We start from the raw sequence: 18,797 nt of genomic DNA on the forward strand, positions 1-18,797 counted from the left end.
TGTGTATGTGTGTGTATAGACAGATATATACACACACAAATTAGCCAGGTGTGGTAGTGTGCACCTATAATTCCAGTTACTCAGGAAGCTGAGGCAGGACAATTGCTTGAGCTCAGGAGATAGCGACTTGAGCCAAGATTAAGCCACTGAACTCCAGCCTGGTGGACAGAGTGAGACTCTGCTTCAAAAAAGTGGGGAAGAAATAGTACCTACTTGATTTGGTGGCAATAAGGACTGGATGAAGGGGTATGCAAAGCACCTAGCTCAGAAAAGCCTGGCAGATTGCAAGTGTGCCCCAGAGAATAACAAAGGAGGTTGGATGTGGAGGAGAGGAGCCGAGCCACCACTATGCCTTGGAGGTACAGAAGGTACGTATGGGCCGGGCGCGGTGGCTCAAGCTTGTAATCCCAGCACTTTGGGAGGCCGAGGCGGGTGGATCACGAGGTCAAGAGATCGAGACCATCCTGGTCAACACGGTGAAACCCCGTCTCTACTAAAAATACAAAAAATTAGCTGGGCATGGTGGTGCGTGCCTGTAATCCCAGCTACTCAGGAGGCTGAGGCAGGAGAATTGCCTGAACCCAGGAGGCGGAGGTTGCGGTGAGCCGAGATCGCGCCATTGCACTCCAGCCTGGGTAACATGAGTGAAACTCTGTCTCAAAAAAAAAAAAGAAGGTACGTATGGTCTGGCAAAGATTGGTTTCATAAAGCCACACATGAAGTGTAATTCACAGACTCATGCACTGTCTTGTACATATGCAAGCCTCAGGTCAGAGGGGAGGTAAAGAGACTATTGGCACCACTGGGAGAGCTGTTCTCTCAGACCCCTTCCCCGCTTTCCTGCCCAAACTGTCACCAGCTGCCACTCACTGAAAGCACCCACAGCATCCACTGGGAGGAGAGCCTGGGAGCCTGGGGTCTGTTGACTTGCTCTATGAAGGTGCTGTATCTCTCAGCCCTTGTGGTCCACTTCATTCATCCAGCTGCATGGGGAAAACAAACACCTAAGCTGGGCTTGGCCGAACACAGTGTGGCCCAGGAGCAGCTGACTTTGGAGTCTTTCAATTATATTTATAGAATGTCTGTGATGATGTGCAAGGCCAGAGGCCCTGCCCTTGCCCTGCTACAGGCTTGGCACAATAGATATGATGACACCAAACAGTACAGGTACCTTGAGAGGACAAACAGAGCACTGGGACATAGGTGGGGGAGAGAGGGAAGAGCGATTGCATCCCATTGAGGGGTCTGGGGAGGCTCCATGAAGCAGGTGACTTTTGAGTAAATGGGAAGGGAGGGCATAAAAACCACAGAGACTATTTTCCAAGCAGTCTAGCTGAAAAGAGAGAGAGCGAGCGAGATGGCATTAGCCAGAAAGAAGAGAAGGGCCTTGGGGGCAGCTCCCCAAAGGGCTGTGGGGCTCAGCTGGCCTGTGCAAAGGGACAGCTTGCCCTGCAGTCTGGGAGAGAGAAGTGTGGTTAGTTCTAAGTGTAAGTAAAAAGGAAGGAAGAGCAGGTTGTTCAGATCCTTGAAACTCTGAAGCTCAATTTTTTCCATGAAGTAAGGAGTCAATTCCTGAGTCAGGAGGTTCCGTCGGGTGGGGCTTGGGGGGAGCAGGGAACTTTCGCAAGCCTCACTGAAGACCACTGATGGGCAAGGGGGGCCCAGTTGCGACTGGAGAGGACAGAGGTTTTGTTGTGGTCTTAGGGCTCACAGGAGTGTGGTTTCTTTTCTTTTAGACAGAAGCCTATGTGTCCTCATGGAGGGAGGCAGGCTGCAGATGGAGGATAGGAAGTCGGAGGAAGAGGTGATAAGATTCAGGTCATCAGCTGTGTGAATCAAAGCTAGATAGGAATACCTGGCCAGGCACAGTAGCTCATGCCTGTAATCCCAGAACTCTGGGAGGCCAAGGGAAGGGGCATTGCTTGAGTCTAGGATTCAAGACCAGCCTGGGCAATGTGGCAAAACCCTGTCTCCACAAAAAAATTAGCCAGGCTTAGTGGTGCACACTTGTGATCCCAGGTCCTTTGGAGGCTGGGGTGGGAGGACCGTGTGAGCCTGGGAGGCAGAGGTTGCAGTGAGCCAAGATTGTGATACTATCTATGCTCCAGCCTGGGTGACAGGGTGAGACCCTATGTCAAAAAAGAAAGAAAGAACGAAAGAAAGAAAGAGAGAGAGAGAGAGAGAGAGACAGAGAGAGAGAGAGAGAAAGGAAGGAAGAGAGAGAGAGAGAAAGAAAGAAAAAAAGAAAGAGAGAAAGAAAAAGAAAGGAAGGAAGGAAGGAAGAAAGGAAGGTAGGAAGGAAGGAGAAAGAAAAGAAAGAAAAGAAAGAAAGAAAGAGAAAGAAAGAAAGAAAGAAAGAAAAGAAAAGAAAAGAAAAGAAAAGAAAAGAAAAGAAAAGAAAGAAAAGAAAAGAAAAGAAAAGAAAGAGAAAGAAAATGAGGTCAGCAGAGGACCCACAACGGAGGGAGGCAGTCAGACTTCAGGTCCCCAAGAGGGAAGGAGAACATGTGAGAGGAGTGAGAAGGTGACAGCTGGAAAGACACTATACTAAATTGAAGAGTGTCCCCAAAAGTTCATGTCCACCCAGAACCTCAGAATGTGACCTTATTTGGAAATAGGGTCTTTGAAGATGTAATCAGTTAAGATGAGGTCACTCTAGTCTAGGATGGGCCCTAAAGCCAATGACTGTTATCTTTAGAAGAAATCAGAGACACAGAGACATGCACACACAGAGGAGGGTGCCATATAAAGACAGAGCCAGAGTCAAGAGTGATGCGTCTGCGAATCAAGGAATGCCAAGTGTTGCCAGGAACCACCAGCAGCTGGGAGAGAGGCAGGGAACAGGTTCTTCCTCAGGGCCTCTGGAAGGAACCAGCCCTGCCAACACCTTCATTTAGAACTCCTAGCCTCCAGAACTAGGAAAGAGCAAATTTCTGCATTTTAAAAAATATTTATTTATTTGTTGAGACATGGTCTGGCTCCACTGTCCAGGCTGGAATGCAGGGGCATAATCTCAGCTCACTGCAACCTCCACCTACTGGACTCAAGCCATCCTCCCACCTCAGCCTCACAAGTAGCTGGGACTACAGGTGCATGTCATCATGTCTGGTTATTTTTTATTTTTTTTCGAGACTGAGTTTTCCTCTTGTTGCCCAGGCTGGAGTGCAATGGCATGATCTCAGCTCACTGCAACCTCCACCTCCCAGGTTCAAGCAATTCTCCTGCCTCAGCCTCCTGAGTAGCTGGGATTACAGGTGTGGCCATCACGCCTGGCTAATTTTGTCATTTTTTCAGTAGAGATGGGATTTCACCTTGTTGGCCAGGCTGGTCTTGAACTCCTAACCTCAGGTGATCCACCGACCTCAGCCTCCCAAAATGCTGGGATTACAGGTATGAGTCATGGTGCCTGGCCAGTTTCTGCAGTTTAAGGCCACTCTGTGGTATTTTGCTATAGCAACCTTAGGAAGCTCATATAGACATGAAGAAGGTGGTGGTTGGAGAGCTGGGGTTGATGGTGGGCAGTTTTCTCAATCCCACTTTGGTGCTTTGTGACTGCTGTGAGGGTGAAGATGTCGGCAGATGCTAGAGAGATCCTATGGGGTGGACTTGGTGGGACTTGGCAACTCATCAGATGCTGAGCTGGCAGTAAAGGGGACATGAACAAAAGAGGCAAAGATGACTCCAAGGCTTCATAGCTGCTGCCTGAGAGACTACCTTCCTCCTGATTTCCCGGTTCTGGGAATGGCACTGCCATTCCCCCAGGGGAGAGGATGTTGTCTGAGAATTGGTATCTTCCTGGAGAAGGAGTGGAGGATGGAGTTATCCTGAGAAGTGATGAATGAGTTTGTGGTGAGGAAATGGAGGTGGTGAGAGATGATGAATGATATGGTTTAGCTGTGTCCCCACCCAAATATCACTTGAATTGCATCTCCCAGAATTCCCATGTGTTGTGGGAGGGACCCAGGGAAGGTAATTGAATCTTGGGTGGGGGGCAGTCTTTCCCTTGCTATTCTCATCATAGAGAATAAGTCTCATGGGATCTGATGGGTTTATCAGGGGTTTCTGCTTTTGCTTCTTCCTCATTTTCTTTTGCCACCACCATGTAAGAAGTGCCTTTTGCCTCCTGCCATTATTCCGAGGCCTCCCCAGCCATGTAACTACAAGTCTAATTAAGTCTCTTTTTCTTCCCAGTCTCAGGCATGTCTTTATCAGCGGCATGAAAATGGACTAATCCAGCGACTTTGCAAGTTTAGAAATGAAAGAGAGGAGGTTAATCTTTGCTAGGCCAGGAGGCACGTTCTTTGAATGTCACTGTATTTTGGCTCCCAAAGGGCTATCTTGGCCTCAAAAATGTTAATACTACTCTTTTTTTTTTCTGCTCCCATCTCTACTATAGCAAATTGAACCACGTCTCTGCATCATAATCCTGGATATTATAATTGTCTATCTGAATCTGAAACAGACAATGAAACAGGATTGGAAGAAGGCTCAAAGGAAGGGGTGTCTACCTGTGACCATGTCTACGTGTGTGAATGTGTATGTGTGTGTATGCATGTGTATGTGCAGGGGAGGAAGAAGGAAGTGCTTAGAAACTGGGCATCTCATCCCAACAATGCCCTTTGCTACACTTGTCTTGTTAATTTCTCAGGCGATGGCTCCCATCCTTCACCTTTCTCCACTCAGCCCATATGATGATCATCCTATGGAGGTGTGACAATAGCAATTGCCCACAGGAAGTCCTGGGCCTGGGTCTCCTCTAGCCAGCAGGAGCTGTGGCTCCAGAGAAGCTGGTTAACTGCAGTCAAGGTCAGGGGGTACCTCCTCTCCTGCTTCTAGATCACAGCCATGGCTGCTCCTACTTCTTTGATTTTTGTAATTTTTAATTTTTGTGGGTACACAGTAGGTGTATATATTTATGGGGTACATGAGATATTTTGGTGCAGGCATGAAATGCATAATAATCACAAACATGGAAAACTGGGTATCCATCCCCGGATGCACCTACTTCTTGTCCTTACTGGAGAAGAACCTGTCTTCTAGTGCTGTGTTGTGTCTGAGCCTGACAGCAATTCACTGTTGCTTGGTTTTTGTTGTTGTTGTTGTTGCTGTTTTAAAAAACAGGGTCTTCCTCTTTCCCCCAGGCTTGAGTACACTGGCATAATCATAGCTCACTGCAGCCTCCAACTCCTGAGCTTAAGCGATCCTCCCACCTCAGCCTAGCCTCAGTAGCTAGGATTACAGTCACGCACCACCATCCTTGGCTAATTTTTAAATTTTTTGTAAAGACAGGGTCTCACTTCTTTTCTAAGCACGATCCCTCAGCCTACCTTCCTGGCACAGAAACAACGAGCTGGTTAAAGCTAATACCTTATTGTAATGGAGTCCTGGAGATCAAAGCCAGAGGATCAGAGGCAGCAAATCTCCAAAAGCCTGAAAGGCATTTTTCCTTCCGGCACAATTTTGACCCCCCTCCCCTGTTTGTTCAGACACTTCTTAGCTGTAATATAATCCTCTGGCTCCAATTGCAGCCTAATGCCAGGAAAGAATTCATGCTTATTTATTAAACCTTTACAAAGAGTAGAGTGGAGCAGGATGAAAATTAAGAACAGAATCAAATCAAAGGTTTAGCCGTTTTATCGTGCATACCATCATCCACATAGCCCAGGTCTTCTGATTGAGACAAGGGGAAAGAGATTGCCCCTCAAACCCTTGAGGAAACCTTGAAAAGGTCAGTAGGAGAGCACTGAATATGAAAGACAGCAGCGTTCAAAAGTACAGAGTTGTACAAGAACTGAGTTGTAAAGAACAGATTTTGTTTGGAGGACATTAAGAAGCTGAAGGCTGGTATAATTTAGGCTGTGTTAGAGAATGTAGCCAGAGAGGCAGTCTGGGAATATATTATGAAGACTCTCTTCTACCGCACAAGAAATTTTGATTTTATCACATGAATGGAGTTGTTAAGGAGGAGAGCTGAGAGTCCTTAAGTAGCAGAGCTGCTGGATCAGATATTTATTTATAAATGACAGATTCTACTAAAGGCTGGGAGATGGGAGGGTAAAGGATGATAGGCAGAGGGTATCGAGAGAGGGGCAGAACTGGCAGAACAGTGGGAGGGAGAGGGAGGGGAAAGAGCCAAAGTGAAAGCCAAGATCCTACCGGGCGACTAGGTGGGTGGTAGTGCTATTAACAGAGATGGGGAGTACAAGGTAGGCAGCAGGTTTGGCAGGGGAACCACATGCTTACTTCAAACCTGTTTAACGTACCTGGGTGCTATCCAGAAGACACCCAGGAGGTAGGGGACTTTAAAACAAGAGGTAGAGGATAGGACATTTAGCACAGGTGGGACACTCTATAGATGGAGAATCAAAATGGAAACTACCAGCTGGGCGGTGGCTCACAGCTGTAATCCCAGCACTTTGAGAGGCCAAGGAAGATGGATCACCTGAGGTCAGGAGTTCGAGAACAGCCTGGCCAACATGGGGAAACCACGTCTCTACTAAAAATACAAAAATTAGCTGGGTGTGGTGGTGTGTGCCTGTAACCTCAGCTACTTAGGTGGCTGAGGCAGGAGAATCGCTTGCACCCATGAGGCAGAGGTTGCAATGAGCCAAGATGGCACCACTGCACTCCAACCTGGGCAATAGAGTGAGACTCAGTCTAAAAAAAAAAAAAAAAGGTCATATAGAAGCTAAGTGTGAAATTATGAGCTACTAACTAGAAAGAACTTAGCATAGGAGGTGATCCAAGCCGTGAGAGCACAGTAGATGGGAAGGCTTCACAGGCTCACCTGGCTCTCCCGCAACACATAAACAGCCGTGGTGAAGATGGAGAAAATGCCTCAGATGGAAGCAACTGAAATCCTTCCTCCTTTCCTTTTGGTTGACTCTGCCCACTGCCTTGCAGCTTCATCTGTAGTCCAGATCTGTTTTATTTTGTTTATTTAGAGACAGGGTCTGTCTGTGTTGCCCAAGCTGATCTGGAAGTCTTGGACTCAAGCAATCTTCCTGCCTCAGCCTCCTGAATACCTGGCATTGCAGGTGAGACTGCTCCACTATGCCTGGCTTCTAGTCCACATCTAGCCCTTTTCCCACCAGGGGGGTCAAGACCATGTGGTTAGGCTAGTCCACCTCTGGACAGCTCTGTTACTGCAACCTGGAAAGATAGGATATAGTCATGTGTCACTTAACAACGAGGATACTGTAAACCAAAATTAAAATTCCAAGTCTCCTAGCAGACTGAATGGACCCCCTCCCCTAGCCAAGGGGCTTCCAAAGAAAGCCAAATAGCTAGTCCAGGCCATGATGAGAAGCGGGTGTTGGACATGCCTCCTCATACACTCTCTCTTTTAAAGTTTACACACAACTGATCAGCATTAACGTTAAAATAGAGATCTTAAGACTGACAGAACAGATTCTTTGTAGCAATAAATATTAACTCCAGCTGACTCTGGAAATAAAAGTGTTTTACCCCAAATTATATTTGTTTGACATATTTTGAAATGGTCCTGCAAAACTGTCTCATATAGGAGAAATTTACATTCTGGAGAGAATCCTTTTCCCTTTCTGGGTCTTTTCCTGATCCGGGAGAGATTTAACTAAGACTCTGACATCTTTTAAGGTCCAATAAGGGACATTTACCATGTATTCCCTCTGAAGCTTGCTACGTAAAGGCTTTATCTACATGATAAGAACCTTGGTTTCCACAACTCCTGTCCCCCTTACCTTAATTCGAGCAGACTTTAACTTCAGGCAGAGCTTAACTCTTTCAACTAATCGCCAGTCAGGAAATCTCTGAATCCATTTATGACCTGGAAGCCCCTACTTCCCACCCTGCTTCAAAATGTTCCACCTTTCTGGGATAAATCAATGTATACCTTATGTATTAGGGTCCTCTAGAGGGACAGAACTAATAGCATATATATATATAGCATATATATGTATATATATATATGCTATATATATGTGTGTGTGTGTGTGTGTATATATATATATGCTACTATATAAATGGGAGTTTATTAACTCACACATTCATGAGGTCCCACAATAGGCCATCTACAAGCTGAGGAGGAAGGAGAGCCAGTCCAAGTCCCAGAACTGAAGAACTTGGAGTCTGATGTTCAAGGACAGGAAGCATCCAGCACAGGAAAAAGATGTAGGCTGGGAGGCTAGGCCAGTCTCTCTTTTCACATTTTTCTGCCTGCTTTATATTCTAGCCACACTGGCTGCTAATTAGATGATGCCCATCCAGATTAAGGGTGGGTCTGCCTTTCCCAGCCCACTGACTCAAATGTTAATCTGGCAACACCCTCACAGACATATTTGCATCCTTCGACCCAATCAAGTTGACACTCAGTATTAACCATCACACCCTACATGTATCAATTTATGTCTTTGCCTGTAACTTCTTTCTAAAATGTATAAAATCAAGCTGTAACCAAACCACCTCGGACACGTTCTCAGGACCTCTTGAGGCTGTGCCATGGGCCATGGTCCTTAACCTTGGCAAAATAAACCTCTAAATTGATTGAGACCTGTCTCAGACACCTTTTGGTTTACAGTATGTTCTGAAAAAAATGTGTGTTTAGGCTATTTCATCACTGTGTAGACATCATAGAGTGAACTTACACAAACTTAGATGGTATAGTCACCTATGCCATCTATTTTGTTTCATAATGGTTAGGTACTATGCAACAAAACATATAACAAAAGAAAATTTGGAAAATAATGAATAAAGAACAAAAGATGAGTTACAGAAACCACCATTAAACTTATAGTATGTCCCTTTCCAGTCTTTTTTCTATTATACATAGGAGTTTTGCTTATTGTTACTTTTGTTTGTTTTATACATACATATAATGGTTCACTTAAAGTGATATTATAGGGTGGGCACAGTGGCTCACGCCTGTAATCCCAGCACTTTGAGAGGCCGAGGTGGGTGGATCACCTGAGGTCAGAAGTTTGAGACCAGCTTGTCTAACATGGTCAAACCCAGTGTCTACTGAAAATACAAAAATTAGCTGGGCATGGTAGCACACGTCTGCAATCCCAGCTACTCGGGAGGCTGAGGCAGGAGAATTGCTTGAACCCGGGAAGCGGAGGTTGCAGTGAGCCAAGATCACGCCATTGCACTCCAGCTTGGGCAACAAGAGCAAAACTCCATCTCAAGAAAAAAACAAAAGACATTATAAACTATGTTATTATATATATATATATATCTCATAAATATTACTTTTAGGAAGGATGTTAATTATATTTGTTGGAAATAATAATTTATTTGACTAGGTTATAATATATATATGGTAAAAAAAATTCAAAATGCAAAAAAAAGTACAGTTGTCCCTCCCATTCACAGGATCCCCTGAGGATACCAAAAACCTGTAGATGCTCAAGTTCCTTATATAAAATGATGTAGTACATTCAGCAGATACAGAGGGCCAGCTGTCCACAGGAAAGCTGTCTCCCTGTATTCTCATCCCTGTCTTCAAACCACCCAGCTCTCATCAAGCATTTCTAGTCTGTTGTGTGTACTTCCAGAGATATTTTGTGCATGTGCAAAGTGAATTTACGAATGCATGGTCTTCCTTCTTCTCCCCCTAGTGGCAGCACACTGTGCACACTCTCTGCACCTTATTTTTATTTTTTTCACCTAACAGTGTATCCTGGAGCCTGTTCCAGATTGCCTAATTAAAGCAGGCAGTTGGAGAGCGGGGCACGGTGGCTCACACCTGTAATCCCAGCACTTTGGGAGGCCAAGGTGGGTGGATCACAAGGTGAAGAGATCGAGACCATCCTGACCAACACGGTGAAACTCCGTCTCTACTAAAAAATGCCAAAATTAGTGGGGCATGGTGGCGTGTGCCTGTAGTCCCAGCTACTTGGGAGGCTGAGACAGAAGAATTGCTTGAACCCGGGAGGCAGAGATCGCAGTGAGCCGAGATTGTGCCACTGCACTCCAGTCTGGGAGACAGTGAGACTATGTCTCAAAAAAAAAAAAAAAAGCAGGCAGTTGGCATAGCTTTTTATTGGAAAAGCAATTTCTTTGCAAACAACAAATGGTGGCTCTCCCAGGGGCATCCATATCCTCCCTTGAGCCAAAATGCCAGGAAGCAAGTGGCCCACCTACCATGGAAACCAGGAATACCAACTCTGAGATTCCTGTCTCTTGCCCACATTGTGGGTACACTCAGGAGGCAGAAATATCTGCTAATAAATGGAGGCAGCATGTCCAGAGAAAACAAGACTAAAGAATAAGCTTTGCTCCAGAAGTAAGGTTGCTTTCTGTCTCCTGTACACTGGCTTGTGCATGCCCATGTGCTCTAGGAAACTGCCCCATGTCTCCCCAGCCTTCCATCTCTCCAATGCCTCAAATGCAGATGGGCTGACTCAAGGATGTTGTAATCGGGGCCAAAAGGCCCACCTTGCCAATAAACATCCCCTTACCCCATCACCCTACCATCACCTTGCCATGGCCTTTTCTTCCTGGGTTTCTAAAAATTTCCTAGTTAGAGAAACAATCTTCTGCCCTAGCTCAATCCTCTAACGTTTTAAGGTGTGTGTTACCTTAAATCAGATCAACTAGTCCATGTGTTGAATACTCAGAAAGACACTAAAAATCTAAGGTTTCACATAATAATGATAATATTAAGAGTCCTATAAGGAGGGAGATTGTTGAAGAGAAATGCAGACAGTGCCTGAAATATCTGTTGCGGACAAAATTTTCCTATTTGCCTAAACTACTAAGAACCATCCTGACTTCCACCTTGACCTCAGACAAATGGAAAGGGTGCCTTTCTCATGTTTACTGTGTTGAGGAGACCCTAAGAGCCACACTATACGGCTCTGGGTTTCAAGGAGCATACAATCCCGTATATGCCAGGCACAGGGCCAGGCACTACAGATACGGAGGTGAGCAAGGCAGGGGCTCATGCTCATAGTCCAGGTGGTAAGATGAGATGCTGGCATGAAAAATCAACTAGCGGGGAGGGTTAATGAGTACATAAAAAAATACAATGAATAAGACCTACTGTTTGATAGCACAACAGGGGACTATAGTCAATAACTTAATTGTACATTTAAAAATAACTAAAAGAGTATAATTGGAATGTTTGTGATACAAAGATAATTAGGCCGGGCGCGGTGGCTCAAGCCTGTAATCCCAGCACTTTGGGAGGCCGAGGCGGGTGGATCACGAGATCATGAGATCGAGACCATCCTGGTCAACATGGTGAAACCCTGTCTCTACTAAAAATACAAAAAATTAGCTGAGCATGGTGGCGCGTGCCTGTAGTCCCAGCTGCTCAGGAGGCTGAGGCAGGAGAATTGCCTGAACCCAGGAGGCGGAGGTTGCGGTGAGCCGAGATCGCGCCATTGCACTCCAGCCTGGGTAACAAGAGCGAAACTCCGTCTTAAAAAAAAAAAAAAAAAAAGATAATTGCTTGAGGGAATGGATAGCCCATTCCATGATGTGATTATTATACATTGCATGCCTGTATCAAAACACCTCATGTACCCCATAAATATATACACCCACTATGTATCCACAAAAAATGTTTTTAAGTCAACTATACAAGAGCTATCATTGGGTAATAAAGAAGGATTGCAAAAAAAATAACACAGATTGACTTTTAAACTATGGGTCTTGACTCATCAATGGATAATGAAAGCAGGTTTGGTGGACAGTGGATGCAACCAGAAGTTTTTTTTTAAAGGAGCAGAATAGAATGGAAAATATCAATGCATACAGCACATACTTTGGTTATCATTTTGTGAATCTTTGTTTTCAGTTTTTTATCAAGTCACATGTGCTCCGATCATGATATAAAATATATTTTTATTGTGAATTATAGGCACAAAGGTTGAAAACAAGTGACATCACAGGAAGGAGTCACCAATATAAATTTGAGAAACCGGGAAATAAATCTCTCAAAAGTACAGAATGTAGCACAGAATAGGAGCTCCAAAAATGTTTATTGAGGCTGGGCACGGTGGCTCACGCCTGTAATCCCAGCACTTTGGGAGGCCGAGGAGGATGGATCACCTGAGGTCAGAGCTCAAGACCAGCCTGGCCAACATGCTGAAACGCCGTCTCTACTAAAAATATAAAAATTAGCCAGGCATGGTGGTGTGGGCCTATCATCCCAGCTACTCAGGAAGCTGAGGCAGGAGAATCGCTTAAACCCAAGAGGTGGAGGTTGCAATGAGCTAAGATCGCACCACTGTGCTCCAGCCTGGGCGACAGAGCAAGACTCTGTCTCAAAAAATTAAAAATTAAAATTAAAAAAGAATTGATATCTGGAAGTGTCTGCCACATCTCCTTCAATACAGTCTCTGCTTCAAACCCTTCAATGATTTTCCACTGCTTTTCAGAGTAAATTTGAAATCCTTAAAGTTATCCTAAGTGAAATAACTCAGAAAAACTTTTTTTAAAGTAAAAATAAAAATTTAAAAATTTAAAAAAAAAAAAAGGCCAGGTGTAGTGGCTCATGCCTGTAATCCCAGCTTTGAGAGGCTGAGATGGGAGGATTACTTGAGTCCAGGAGTTCAAGACCAACCTGGGCAACACAGTGCGACCCCATCTTTGTAATAATAATGAATAAAAATGAAATCCTTAAAGTTGCTCCATGGGCTGAATTGTGTCCCCCAACACCACAAAAAAATTCGTATATTGAAACCTTAACTTTCAGTACCTCAGAATGTGACTGTTACTGCATATAGAGCCTTCAAGGAAGTGAGCTAAATGGGAGTCTTTAGGGTGGGCTGTAATCCAATCTGACTAGGTTCCTATAAAAAGAGGAGATTAGAACATACAGAGAGAAGCCAGGGATATGCAGACACAGGGAAAAGACCACGCAGATGAGGCAGGAGAACAGGGTCTGGAGGCAGGGAACCTATGGCCAATTCACACTGATTTCCTAGAACCAAATCAAAAGGAAAACCCCAACTTTCCACACCTAAATAACAAAAGGACTGGAAACTACTCCCTTTGCAAACTGTCCCCCACTTTTTATTCATGGGTGATGAAATATTGAAAGTACTTCTGATTGGTTGCTTTCGACAATCCATCAGACGTTTGCATAAGAGTATAACTTGTAACTTCACTTCAGCTTCTGATTGGTTGCTTATCACAACCATTCAGACTGATTGGGCCATGTCTTCCTTTGCATAGAAGTGTAACTTTGTAACTTCACTTTAGTTTCTGATTGGTTGCTTTCCACAACCAATTAGACGTTTGCAAAGGGTGTAATATTTGTAACTTCACTTCAGCCTCTGATTGGTTTCTTTCTGCAACCAATCAGACTGACTGTGAGCCACTATCTCATTTGCATGGGGTGTACACCAAGTGGCCAGTGGGAAATCTCTAGAGGATATTTAAACCCCAGAAAATTCTGTAACTAGGCTCTTGAGTCCCTATGCTTGGCCTGCTTCCACCCTATGCAGTGTACTTTTGTTTGCAATAAATCTCTGGGGTTTTTTTGGATTTTTGTTGTTGTTGTTGTTGTTGTTTTTTAGATGGAGTCTCACTCTGTCGCCCAGGCTGGAATGCAGTGGCACAGTCTGAACTCACCACAACCTCTGCCTCCCAGGTTCAAGCGATTCTCCTGCCTCAGACTCCCAAGTAGCTAGGATTACAGGCATGTGCCACCATGCCTGGCTAATTTTTGCTTTTTTGTTTTTTTTAGTAGAAATATTGGACAGGCTGGTCTACAGACTCCTGACCTCGTGATTCACCCACCTCACTCTCCCAAAGTGCTGGGATTACAAGTGTGAGCCACCGCACAGCCAAATCTGTTTTTATGGCTTCATTCTTTCCTTGTTTGTACATTTTGTCCAATTCTTTGTTCACAATGCCAAGAACCTGGACACCCGCCACCTGTAACATGGAGACACTGAGAAAAGGTGGCCATCTGTAAGCCAAGGAGAGAGGCCTTAGAAGAAACCAAACCTGCCAATACCTTGATCTTGGACTTCCAGCCTCTACCATGAGAAAATAAATTTCTATCATTTAAGCCACCCAGCCTGTGGTACTTTGTTATGGTAGCCTCAGCCAACTAACACAGTTCCTTAAGAGAGTTGAGTGTGATCTGGATCCCCACTAACCTAGGGTTCACTCTTTCACCATTCTCCCTTGCTCATGGCCCTGTGGTCACACTGGCCTTTCTAGAAGGTCAGCCCCATTCGAGGCTCTGGAGCTTTGAAGGCACTGTTCCTTCTAACTAGAGCTCTGTGCCCCCTGCTTTGTAAGTGACTGGCTCTTTTTTGTCACTTAGGTCTCAGCTCACATATTTCTTGAGAAGTGTCTTCCTGACCATCCTGTAGAACAGAAGTGTCTCCTTCTCCCTGATATTCTTTATCCCTGGCCATGGTTTGTTTCTTTACAAATTTTTATCATGATTTGTGATAAGTTTGTTTGTTTACTTTTGTCATCATTTCTTTTGTCTTTCCAGTAGTAGACCTTAAGCTCCCATGAGGACAGAAACATGCCTGTCCTTTTTTTTTTTGGACGGAATCTTGCTCTGTTACCTAGGCTAGAGTGCAGTGGCGCGATCTTGGCTCAATGCAATCTCCACCTCCCAGGTACAAGCAATTCGTTTTTGTGAGACAGAGTCTTTCTTTGTCACCAGGCGCCAGGCTGGAGTGCAGTGGGGTGACCTTGGCTCACTGCAACCTCTGCCTCCCAGGTTCAAACAATTCTCCTGCCTCAGCCTCCCAAGTAGCTGGGACTACAGTTGCCTGCCACCACGCCAGCTAATTTTTGTATTTTTAGTAGAGACAGGGTTTCACCATATTGGCCAGGCTGGTCTCAAACTCCTGACCTTGTGATCCACCCACCTTGGCCTCCCAAAGTGCTAGGATTTTAGGCATGAGCCACCTTGCCTGGTTAATGCCTGTCTTATTCATAGTTATGTTCCAATGGCCTAGCACATTCTAGACCCTCAATAAATAATTTCTGAGTGAATGGAATGTGTGTCATCTGGTATTTTCTGTGGCTTAAATTATTTATTTATTTATTTATTTATTAGACAGGGTCTCACTCTGTTGCCCAGGCTGAGTTTGGTGGTGCACTCATGGCTCACTGCAGCCTTGACCACCTGGGCTCCAGTGATCCTCCCATGTCAGCCCTTGAGTAAGTGGGACTATAGGTGCATACCACTATGCCTGGCTAATTTTTTAATTTTTCTGTAGAGATAGGATTTTACTATATTGCCCAGGCTGGTCTTGAACTCCTGGACTCAAGGGATCCACCTGCCTCAGCCTCCCAAAGTGCTGGGACTACAGGCATGAGCCTGGCCAGACCACACCTGGCCACTTAAATTTATTTTATTATTTATTTATTTAGATGGAATTTTGCTGTGTCACCCAGGCTGGAGTGCAGTGGCACCATCCTGGCTCACTGCAACCTCCACCTCGTGGGTTCAAGTGACTCTCCTGCCTCAGCCTCCTGAGTAGCTGGGATTACAGGTACATGCCACTATCCACGGCTAATTTTTGTATTTTTAGTAGAGATGGGATTTCACCATGTTTGCCAGGCTGGTCTTGAACTCCTGACCTCAAGTGATCTGCCCGCCTTGGCCTTCCAAAGTGCTGGGATTACAGGCGTGAGCCACCATGCTAACAGTGGCCATTTAAATTTATTTTTAACTGTGTGTTGAATGAAAGGAGAAAGAGTAAGCCTGACTTTTCCAGGTGGGGGATGGGTAGCAATTGGGTACAATCACCACCCACATATATACCACTGGGGCACGGAAATACCACACTCCTGCTTCCTTTAAGCCATTTAACACCTAGATGATCTTCTAAGAACCTTGCTTATTAGTGGTTCCAGTTATAGCCTGGTGAAGGAAAAGGTTGAAAATAATCTGTTGTACATAATGTGTCAGAATTCTATCACCTTCACTCAACCACAGTGCATCCACTCCAAACTCCACTGGCTCATTACCTGAAGACATCCAAAAGCATTCAAACCCTTACATGTTCCCTTTGTAATAATTCAACAGCAAAAACTAAACCCAATATACCAAGCTGTTTAAAAAGTGTCATGGAGAGGAAGGTTATTCCAACCACCACATATCACAAATGCTAAACTGTTCAACAGAGGACTACCAAATGGAAATTGAAATCTGCTCCACATTTTTAATATCAAGCCAGAAGAGAAAAGAGTCTGCCATTGTCTCTACATCTAAGATGAAACCTAGAGACTCAGAGCAGTGACTGCTTTGCCTCAGCTGGCCATAAATACCCCCTTGTCTAAAAAGTCCATGCCCAAGGTGGGCATGGTGGCTCATGCCTGTAATTCCAGCACTTTGGGAGGCCAAGGTGGATGGATCACTTGAGGCCAGGAGTTCAAGACCAGCCTGGCCAACATGGTAAAACCCCATCTCTACTAAAAATACAAAAATTAGTGAGGCACAGTGGCACAGCCCTGTAATCCCAGCTACTCAGAAGACTGAGGCAGGAGAAACATTTGAACCCAGGAGGTGGAGGTTTCATGAGCTGAGATCATGCTACTGCACTCCAACCTGGGTAACAGAGGGAGACTCTGTCTCAAAGAAAAGAAAAGAAAAAAAAAGTCCATGCCTGCCAGATTGTTGGAACAATGCAATATTATTTCAAAACATCTAAGTCTATGCAAAGAACAGACTAATCCAAAATAAGGATATAACAAGGATATTACTTCTATTAATAAAATCTATTTATTTATTTTTGAAACAGAGTCTTGCTTTGTCACCCAGGCTGGAGTGCAATCGCAAGATCTTGGCTCACTGCAACTTCTGTCTCCCGGGTTCAAGTGATTCACTTCCCTCAGCTTCCCAAATAGCTGGGGCTACAGGGATATGCCACCACACTCTGCTAATTTTTGTATTTTTAGTAGAGATGGGATTTCACCATATTGGCCAGGCTGGTCTCAAACTCCTGACCTCAAGTGATCCACCCACCTTGGCCTCCCGAAGTGCTGGAATTACAGACCTGAGCCACCACACCCAGACTAAAATCTACTTGAAAAGTTTCGTATGGTTTCTTCCCCCAAAGTTTCTAGGCCTCTGAGCCTATTTAAGGGGAGCAAAAAGACTATATTTGCATGTTTTAAATAAGTGAATAAAATATGGACAGTATTGACTGTCTCAAGAATCAGCTCAGAACTTTTGAACCTAAAATAAATCCAAATATTAGTTTTCCTGTTTTTCTCACTTTATAATCATAAATGTGCCTTATTTATTTATTTATTCATTCATTCACTCTGCATCTGCTTGCTAGGGAAATGGGTGCCTTATTTTAAGAGTCCATTGTTTTCCTCAAAGGCTGTCTGCAAAGTATTTTTGGAAAGTGAATCATTTAATATCTAAAGATGCCAACTGCTTTAGGGATCCTTATACTGAACTTTGTTTGCAATAGTAAGAAGTATGTTTTTAATGTAAATATTCACTTTCTAGCTTTTCTATCTTTGAAAATTCAGATTTTAAAGGCGCAGATTTATGTGTCTCATAGATTCTGAAAATTCATCACTATTAAAATAGTAAATAGCTGACAAAATACAAATGGCATGGTATAAAACACAGAAGGGAATTAAATCAGTGGGTGGAAATGTCTTAACTTTGTGCTGATTAAGATGTAATATGTGAGAGCTATTCGTTTCCTTTTTTAGCTTCCTCATCTCCCGTCTTATGTTTTCCTTCCCTCTCCCAATCCCCTACTTCAGCAAGTCCCCAAATTTTAAACATCAGTCTCCTGTTTGGCAACTTTTCCTGACTATTCAGCAGTCAGAAAACAGGAAAGTTACTCTTCCCTTTCCCCTGTTTTTAAAACTTCTATTTCTACTAGGCAGCTTTTAACTATCACGCTGGGCTTTTAAAAAGTATCTGAGAGGCTCAAGCCTGTAATCCCAGCACTTTGGGAGGCCGAGGCGGGTGGATCACGAGGTCAAGAGATCGAGACCATCCTGGTCAACATGGTGAAACCCCGTCTCTACTAAAAAATACAAAACATTAGCTGGGCATGGTGGCACATGCCTGTAGTCCCAGCTGCTCGGGAGGCTGAGGCAGGAGAATTGCCTGAACCCGGGAGGCGGAGGTTGCGGTGAGCCGAGATCGCGCCATTGCACTCCAGCCTGGGTAACAAGAGTGAAACTCTGTCTCAAAAAAAAAAAAAAAAAAAAGTATCTGAGGAATTAACTCACGCTAATGTGGAAAACACTGGTGGTAATTTCCCATGTCTTTTTTTTTTTTTTGAGATGGAATTTCACTCTTGTTGCCCAGGCTGGAGTGCAATAGTCTAATCTCAGCTCACTGCAACGTCTGCCTCCTGGGTTCAAGTGATTCTCCTGCCTCACCCTCCCGAGTAGCTGGGATTACAGGTGCCCAGCTAATGTTTTGCGTTTTTAGCAGAGACGGGGTTTCGCCATGTTGGCCAGGCTGGTCTCGAACTCCTGGCCTCAGGTGAGCCATGTTGGCCAGGCTGGTCTCGAACTCCTGACCTCAGGTGATCTACCTGCCCTGGCCTCCCAAAGTGCTAGGATAACAGGTGTGAGCCACCACGCCTGGCCTCCATGTCATTTTTTTAAAAAGTCCCAGCACTTTGGGAGGCCGAGGCAGGTGGATCAAGAGGTCAAGAGATCGAGACCATCCTGGTCAACATGGTGAAACCCTGTCTCTACTAAAACTACAAAACATTAGCTGGGCATGGTGGCGCGTGCCTGTAATCCCAGCTACTCAGGAGGCTGAGGCAGGAGAATTGCCTGAACCCAGGAGGCGGAGGTTGCGGTGAGCCGAGATCACGCCATTGCACTCCAGCCTGGGTAACAAG

At 44.7% G+C, this 18,797-nt stretch overlaps 1 long non-coding RNA gene across 1 annotated transcript in view; it reads right to left on the bottom strand.

Annotated features, from left to right (window-relative positions):
- Positions 1 to 6,739: 6,739 nt before the first annotated feature.
- The window catches only part of LOC116549450, a 35,558-nt gene continuing 23,500 nt past the window's right edge, over positions 6,740 to 18,797 (bottom strand). The window contains exon 4 of the long non-coding RNA XR_004267881.1: positions 6,740 to 7,152. This is a non-coding gene — a long non-coding RNA (uncharacterized LOC116549450). The remainder of the gene's footprint in view (positions 7,153 to 18,797) is intronic.

This window comes from Sapajus apella, unplaced genomic scaffold (assembly GCF_009761245.1).
Source record: "Sapajus apella isolate SASKATOON/1434 unplaced genomic scaffold, GSC_monkey_1.0 scaffold6, whole genome shotgun sequence".
In the NCBI taxonomy this organism is placed as follows: domain Eukaryota; kingdom Metazoa; phylum Chordata; class Mammalia; order Primates; family Cebidae; genus Sapajus; species Sapajus apella.